This window comes from Eschscholzia californica, unplaced genomic scaffold, assembly GCF_041429995.1.
Source record: "Eschscholzia californica isolate CP2 unplaced genomic scaffold, dmEscCali1.0.p SCAF_2, whole genome shotgun sequence".
In the NCBI taxonomy this organism is placed as follows: domain Eukaryota; kingdom Viridiplantae; phylum Streptophyta; class Magnoliopsida; order Ranunculales; family Papaveraceae; genus Eschscholzia; species Eschscholzia californica.
In genome coordinates, this window is record NW_028238309.1 from 8,238,346 (window position 1) to 8,246,775 (window position 8,430).

At 37.7% G+C, this 8,430-nt stretch overlaps 1 non-coding gene across 1 annotated transcript; it reads left to right on the forward strand.

Annotated features, from left to right (window-relative positions):
* The first annotated feature begins 6,278 nt into the window (after positions 1-6,278).
* On the forward strand, positions 6,279-6,385 carry LOC147555885 (small nucleolar RNA R71). The gene has a single exon (XR_015235480.1). It is a non-coding gene; the product is annotated as a small nucleolar RNA R71 (small nucleolar RNA).
* The last annotated feature ends 2,045 nt before the right edge of the window (positions 6,386-8,430 follow it).

Here is an 8,430-nt window from a genome sequence, read left to right on the forward strand (position 1 = left end):
CCTCACCTCTCTCTATCTCTCTCCACCTCACCCCTCTCTCCACCTAACCTCCCTCTCTCTCTCTCCACCTCACTTTGTCTTCTCCGATTAAGTTCGTCGGCCGGAAAAATTTCCGGCCGGTGACCTTAAAAAAAAAACTCTCATCTCTCTCTCAAAAGATTTCGGCGAAGGGGTTACCCTTCGCCGGAATCTGTTGAACCAGACCTTCAGATCTGAAGGTCTGCTCGGAACAGACTTTCGAAGGTCTGCTCGGAACAGACTTTCGAAGGTCTGCTCGGAACAGACTTTCGAAGGTCTGCTCGGAACAGACCTTCAGATTTGTTGAACCAGACCTAAAGGTCTGGTTCAACAGATTCCGGCGAAGGGTAACCCCTTCGCCGGAATCTTTTGAGAGAGAGAGAGAGAGATGAGAGTTTTTTTTTTTTAAGGTCGCCGGCCCGAAAATTTTCCGTCCGGCGACCTTGCCGGGGAAGACGAAGAGCGAGAGGTGGAAAGAGAGAGACAGAGAAAGAAAGGTGGAGAGAGAGAAAGAAAAGTGAAGAGAGAGAGAAAGAAAAGTGGAGAGAGAGAGGTGAGGTGGAGAGGGATGTGAGGTGGAAATAGAGGTGAGGTGGAAATGAGGTGGAATGTATTTAATTTTATTTTGAAAAATTATGAATAGGAAGGACAATTAGGACATTTACTTGAAAATAGGGGGTCATATTTGAATTTACGAAAAAAAGGGGCCATAAAGGAAGCTGGTCACAAAGTAGGGGGCCATATAGGAATTAACTCTTATATATGTTGTCAACAATTTATAATAAGTAAGGGAAAAACATAATTTGTAGTAAGCAATTGAATCATGTCCATAACGTAAAAGTAAGAGACTTTCAGTACAAACAGTTAGAAAAGTCACTCTAGTTAACAACATAATTGTATATGTTGTTAACCGTTTACAACAAGTCAGGGCAAAACGTAATTTTTTTTATAACCAACTGAATCATGTATGTAACATAAAATAAAAAGAATTTCAGTAGAAACATTTATTATAGTCAGTTTTGTTAACAACATAATTATATGTGTCGTCAACAATTTATAACAAATCGGACAAAACATTATATGTTGTAAACAACTGAATCATGTCTATAACATAAAAATAAAAGAATTTCAGTATAAACAACTAACAAAGTCAGTCTAGTTAACAACATAATTGTATGTGCTGCCAATAGTTTATAACTAGTCAGGGCATAACATAATTTTTTTTATGAGCAACTGAAATCATATATATAACATAAAAGTAAGAGAATTTCAATAAAAACAGTTAGGATAGTGATGGCGGCCATCCACCTTTGGGCCTCACGGCTAATCCGACTATAGGCCCAACGGCCTAGAAGTTATATTATTATAAATTTCCTATTTATTATTTTGGGTTTCTATGTTTAAGAATATTAGCAATCAAGGAAAGTAATATTAGTAGTTATCTTATTTCCCACTTTGAGTCTAACTAGGAAAGCATAAATCTCTATATAAGAGAAGTCCAGTTTATCTTGTAAGACATTGAATTGAATTATAAACAAAACCCCTTGATTGCATCTTCTTTCTTTACAGTTATTTTAATTTATCGTTAGTTATTTCCTGTTTCTTTTTTAATTTTAGTAATGGATTCTAATGTTTTTACGCTTCCGCAACAATCTACATCAGCTGATATCATGAGCCTTCAAAATCCTGAAATTTTTTTTCCAACAAATCATCCGGAAAGGAATAAAGCGTTCAAATCAAGACTTACAATAAACAACAAAGTCTGCGATTTCATCATCGATAATGGTAGTGAAGAGAGCATGATTTCTCAAAGACTCGTCAATGCTCTTAAACTACCTACAACTGAACACCCAAATCCGTACAATGTTGGTTGGATTTCTAATCAAAAGGAATTATCGGTAAAAATCCAATGCACGTTCCCGTTCTCCATTGGCTCTTATTATCGTGATTCAATTTGTTGTGATGTCGTCGACATGGATAATTGTCACTTTATATTCGGTAGACCATGGATTTTTGACGTCGACGCTACGTATCATTGTCGGGCAAGCACATTCGAGTTTTCTTGGTTTCAACGCACCCTTAAGCTATTACCGTTAACGAAGAAACTCGACTCTTCGGTCGGCACAACCACATCGGAACGTACTTTATGTACTTATCAAACATCCCCAAACTTACATTTTGCTAGTCCTCGAGCAAAACAGAAAAATACTATATAAACAAAATCCTAACTCACTTTCGCAGGCAATCGTGATTGCACTTAGCACGTGCAACAAGCCGTTAAACCCCTAGGTTTCCCCTAGTGGACGAGTTGTGTCTCGTGAGGGTTTCCAGTGAATATACCCACAAAATTCATATTTCAAAATACAATAGGGTTCAAACTATTTAGAGGAGTCAAAATAGAACTAGTTCACCCAACGTCAGACTTTAGAAAGTTAATAGAAAAAAAATCAAAGTTTGAGACACTATTCAAGTACTAAAATTTTCTCACTAGTAATCTAAACTCAAAGTATCCGTTGCTAGCCAATATGAGCACCATTTCAGATCTAAGAAAGCAAAACCTCAATCCCTATCCTAATACATTTCGCCTCGACTTCAGCCTCACGGACATACACTCAGAAATAAAAGTCACTCAGAATGGTTTACTCGCATGTGTGAGTATGAGTATGGAAATGGACTCAACACATGATTTTAAGAAGGACTAAAATTTCAGAAGGAACAATCTCATGGAAGGAATTCAACCACTTTACTAAGGATGGGGAAGCTCACTCATCTTCTCACCTGATTAACTATCTAACAGTACCGTCCTAGAGATAACAGATATGATGTCGAAATGGAATTTTAGGTTTTCTGAGGATATAGACTCTTTGATATCATCAGAACTTTTACTCCTTTGAAAATTTCTTCTTTTTCATCTTCTTGTGGTTTTAACCCCCTTTTTCTTTTTTTTCTTTCTTTCTCCTTTTTTTTGTCTTTTTCTTTTTTTCTTTTCTCTCTCTTTTTTTTTTTTTTTTTTTTTTTTTTTTTTTTTTTTTACTAACCATCTTTTCATCGAAGATCTTTACTGCTTCTTCCTTACCTTTATTGATTGTCTTCCTCTCAGAATTCTTTTGGAATAAGTGGTATGGTGATATGATCTGTTATCTTCTCAGACTACAAAAATAAAGTTTATTCGCATTCCTGATGACACCCTCAGTGGTTGAAGAGTTTAAACTCACGAGATCAAATGAGTTTTTCTAAAAATTGCGAGGTTGAGTAGCTCTTCATTCTACTCGGAGTTTATGCAGAAGAGATCACTCAAAGGACATTGAAAGGCTCAGAAATCCTCACTGGGTTAAGTCTCCACTAATGATTAGTCTAGTTCTCTTAGTAGTGCTAACTCGTCACTTATATAGTACTCATATGGCTAGGTAACAAATAACCTTAAGACTCGACTATCATGACAAAATCTTTGGACAAGGATAGTATAACAACTAAGATCTAAGGCTATTAACAAGCTGAAATTCCTCAACTAGCCTCACATAATTCAATTGACTCAAAATTTTTGAAATTTTGAATCCTCTTGCATTTTGAAATAAGGGACAAATTTTTGTACCCCCCATCCCCAAACTTAAACCGAACATTGTCCTCAATGTTCTAAAATAGGACAAAGAGAAATGTTAAAAATAAATAAAAGGGTGAAAGGGAGGATATTACCAGATATTGGTGCCCCTAAACCTACTAACTGCATGGGTTGCCTCCCAGCTAGCGCTAAGTTTATCATCTTCAGCCAGACCATGATGACTCAAAGAAAAGAAAAGTTACTAGACCTACTGGATTCCGGGTTGGTGACTCCCCATAAAATAGTAATCGGAAAATCTGAGGATCGACCCAAAATACAAAATCACCAGTGAGGCCTAAATTCTCCTCTATGAAGTAGTATGACAAAACAAGAGAGATTTTCAGGGTGAAGGTACCATCCCCAAACTTAGATGATTGTAAAATCACTAAGTTTGCAAAACAACCTATAGGACTCTTCATAAGACTTGGATTTATACTCAAACTGAGAGTTTCTAAAATGGAATCATTGGGTTTTTCCATCGAACTAGCCACTACATTGGGTCCATGCTCCTTAGGTTTTAACTCTGGTAAGGATTCTGACAGACCTTCTAAAATTTCTCTCATTATCGAGTCATCAGTGTCCTTAAAGAACTCTAGGGCTTCACTTACATCGAGTGAGTCGTCACTCATTTCCCTTAGCCATAGTTCATCTTCCTCTTCATTTTGCTCCAAAATAATATCATGAGTAAGTGGAACAGAAGATTTAGGCACATGAGATACTACAGACTCAACTCTTGGTTCCTCTAGAAGTGGCTCGAGTGTCATCTCAGAATCAGCAATAGACATAAGTGGTGTCTCTGTGGCTGGCCAAACAATTGGCTCTGACTCTAGTGCAATATCTATCTCATTACTACTACCCTCATCACCAACATCTAAGCCCAACAACTCTAACAGAGTCTCTAATGGGTCCCTTACCAGAGTGGTCGGTAATGCATCCTAAACTAATAAGTCTATCAAGTTCAACTCATTAAACTCGTTTTCATCGTCAGGGTGAAGTCCAACATTAAAAATGTTCATCTCTACTGTCATATTTCCAAATGACAAATTTAGAAGACCACTTCTACAATATATGACAACATTCGATGTAGCTAAAAATGGCTGACCTAGTATCACTAGGATTTGACTAGTAGAGTTATGGACAGGTTCTGTGTCTAGGATAATGAAGTCAACAGGGAATATGAATTCCCCAACCTTAATCAGGACATCCTTAACAACGCCACGTGGGTGTCTAGTAGAGCGATCTTCTAACTGAAGAACCATAGAGGTGGGTTTGATCTCTCCTAATCCCAACTGTAAATACATGGAGTAAGGAAGATGTTGACGCTAGCACCTAGATCCAGTAAAGCACGTTCTACTTTAAGATTTCCTATGGTGCAAGGTAGTGTAGGGCTTCCTGGGTCCTTGTACTTTGGTGGAATATTCTCTTGGATAATTGAACTAACCTTCTCAGAGAGGAAAACTTTCTTATGTACATTCATCTTACACTTCCTAGTGCATAAATCTTTTAGAAATTTAGCGTAAGTCGGGACTTGTTTAATTGCATCTAGTAATGGAATGTTAATGCTAACCTGTTTGAATAATTTCATTATTTCCTCAAATTGAGATTTCTTCTTTGGCTCTACCAGTCGCTGAGGATATGGGGCACTAGGGACATAGGACTCAGGTACCACCGGTGGGTTTTCAGGCTCAGGTACCTTCTCAGGTTCTCCCCTAGGGATGTTGGTTGGCAAGGAAGAGGTTTGAGGATCTGATTCACTATTTTCAGGCACTCCTACCTTATTGTCAACTACCTTACCACTTCTAAGGGTGGTTATAGCATTAGCTTGTCCCATTGGCTGTTTTCCCAGAGTACCTTTTGGGTTTGGTTGAGGTTGCTAGGGAATTTACCTGGTTCCCTCGCACTTAGTGTATTTGCCAATTGACCTATTTGTGCTTCTAATTTTTTAATGGACTGAGCTTGGGAGTTCATCATCTGAGTTGTTTCTTCTTGGAACCGAGCATTACTCTGGGCGAGTAATGATAGAGATTCCTCTAAAGACAACAACTTTTGTTGAGTAGAAGGGTTTTGTACAATTGGTTCTTTAGGAAAACTGGGAGGAGTAAGAATATTCTCAGATTGAGTCATATGAGTTTGTCCGTTGGACCATGAGAAATTAGGATGCTTTCTCCACCCTGGGTTGTAGGTGTTAGAGAATGGATCAAACCTTTGTTTGTTCTCATACCTTTGATTCTGATAAAGAGCATTGGCTTGTTCATGTTCACTAAAGAATAAGGTGCATCGGTTACCCGTGTGTGTAGGATCTCCACAAACCGAACATGGGTAACTTACTGCTTCATTTCCTACACTCATAACCGGATTTGGTGTGCCCCTAGACTCGACAGAAGATTTTTGTTTATCTATCTCAACGGCCTCTAATCTTTTTGCTAAATCAACAAAGGCTGGATGGGATTCTATATGGTATATGCCCCCCTTGTTAGCTACAGTCCTCCTATGCTCTTTAAAGGGTTCCCATTGGTGAGATTTCTCTGCCACATCGTAGAGGTATTCCATTGCCTCTTCTGCTGTTTTATTCACGAATCCACCATTACAGAATGACTCAACCACGGTTTTAGTTTGATAATCTAGTCCATCATAGAGAATCTGGACTAATCGTATTTTCTCGAAACCATGGTGAGGGCATTGTAAGGGGAGATCGTTAAACCTCTCTAAGTAACTACTAAGGGACTCTCCATCTTGCTGCAAAAAACCTGCAAGATTTTGCCTAATGGTAGAGGTTTTGTGTTTAGGGAAGAACTTTTAAAGAAAAGTTGTAGCTAACTCTTCCCAACGACTGATCGACTCGGGTTGCAAAGCGTGCAACAAAGATTTAGCTTTCTCTTTCAAAGAGAAGGGGAACAACCTCAGTTTTAACTCATCTCCAGACATATCTCTATATTTCATGGTTGAACAAATGTCCTCAAATTCCCTAATATGGTGATAGGGGTTCTCATTTTCCGCACCACGGAAAATAGGCAACATTTGGATCATACCCGGTTTTAGCTCAAAATGAGCTGTGGAGACAGGTAACTGAATACACGACGGACGACTAGTCCTTGTGGGGTACATGTACTCTCTTAGGGTTAGCGGAGCATTCTCAATCCTATGTAGATCTATATTCTCACTCATTTCTTCAGCAATTTCACCTCCTTGATCTCTTCTAATGAAACGACCTAAGTGATCACGAGGTTTAGGTGGCATAAACTAACACGGACGGAAGGAACTACGAAGACCCTAGGAAGAAGAAAAATCACAATCAAGCTGACTCGATCAAGCAACCTAAACAGAATCTAGCAACAAGTTATTAGACGTAGATTTGGTGAATGGCTTGTCAGATTTGCCTAGTAGTCTAGACAGCTCATATTTCGCCACAACACTTGAACTTTGACTGTTATAAAGGTTACTCGATCAGAGTAGTTGGTAAACAATTCTCCAAGAAGACAACCAACGATGAACGTTGTGATAGCCGTCTTCCTTCGGCAAACGTTTCCTCTTCTCGAGGCGGCCTTTTTGACAAGAATTGGTCACACACTTTCCTCTGAGAATGCCTAGATAACAATCAAGTTCTCGAGTTGTTTATGAAGGTCCTATGAGCTCGATACCCTAGGGTCACTGTCTAAATCAGATTTTAATTATTAACGAGGCTTAGGATCGTGAATGTTGTTTCCTAAATGGGCAAGAGAACGGTGATGAAATCCGAACTCCTATCTTGTAACTGGGTTTGTGCCCTTACTAGAATGCTTACATTAAACAGTTCGGCAAAACAATGAGGCAAACAAATTCACACAATTACCCACTTACAGGAGATTCGTGGGTGATCAGAAAAATTACCTCCCGTTCTAGACGGGCGATGACCTTTGCAGACACCCGGACCACTATTCCCTTAAGTGTTCGAATCCGAGGCTTCATCCCCTTTTTTTTTCTTGCTAAATTTGAAACAATCACACAAAAAGAAAAAATTTAGAAAGCTCCTAAAAAAAATTTAGAAATAAAATATTTTTGTGATTTTTTTTTCTTTTTAGAAAGCAAATAAATTCCTAAACTAACTAGTTTAAAAATTAATTCAAAATTTAGAAACAATTCCTAAAAACAAATCCCCGGCAGCGGCGCCAAAAACTTGATGTGAAATCTAGTGAACCTAAATACTAGGCTAACTAAACTAAATTAAGACTCGCAAGTGCACGAACCGTATGTGAATATGGTATGTATTACGAAGTCGATCCCACGAGGATTTGTTCGGAATTAAGTCTAAACCTAAAACTAACTAATGAACTAGGAAAGAAAATAGTTGATTTTGAGAATAATTTGAGAAACTAAAAATTGAAACTTAGAAAACAAATTTAAGTTGTCATGAAAATCTATAAGATGGTAAATCTAGGATATTGGAATTCACCACTAACAATCATATTCGAATCTAATATCTAATTCAAATTATTATCCCTCTTTTGTTAACTCAAAAATTGTTAGAAATCAATCTTAAATTTTCGGAAGATAAAGCAATAAAAGACCCTTCTCAATTAACTAAACCCATAACCCACTTCACTTAAAATATCATGCAATTAAGAACCAAGTTGTTAGTTTCTTAGGCTAACCGAAGGACGATTAATTATGAAACATTAAGGCACACTAAAAGAGATAATAAAATAAATTATGATACTAGAATTTCAAATACTCATGTTAGGGTTTCATCCTCTATCCTAGTGGAAGAGTTAGAAACCCATGGATATTAAATACATGGTTCAATTAATGATAAACAAGTTAAGAAAAACATAAGAGAG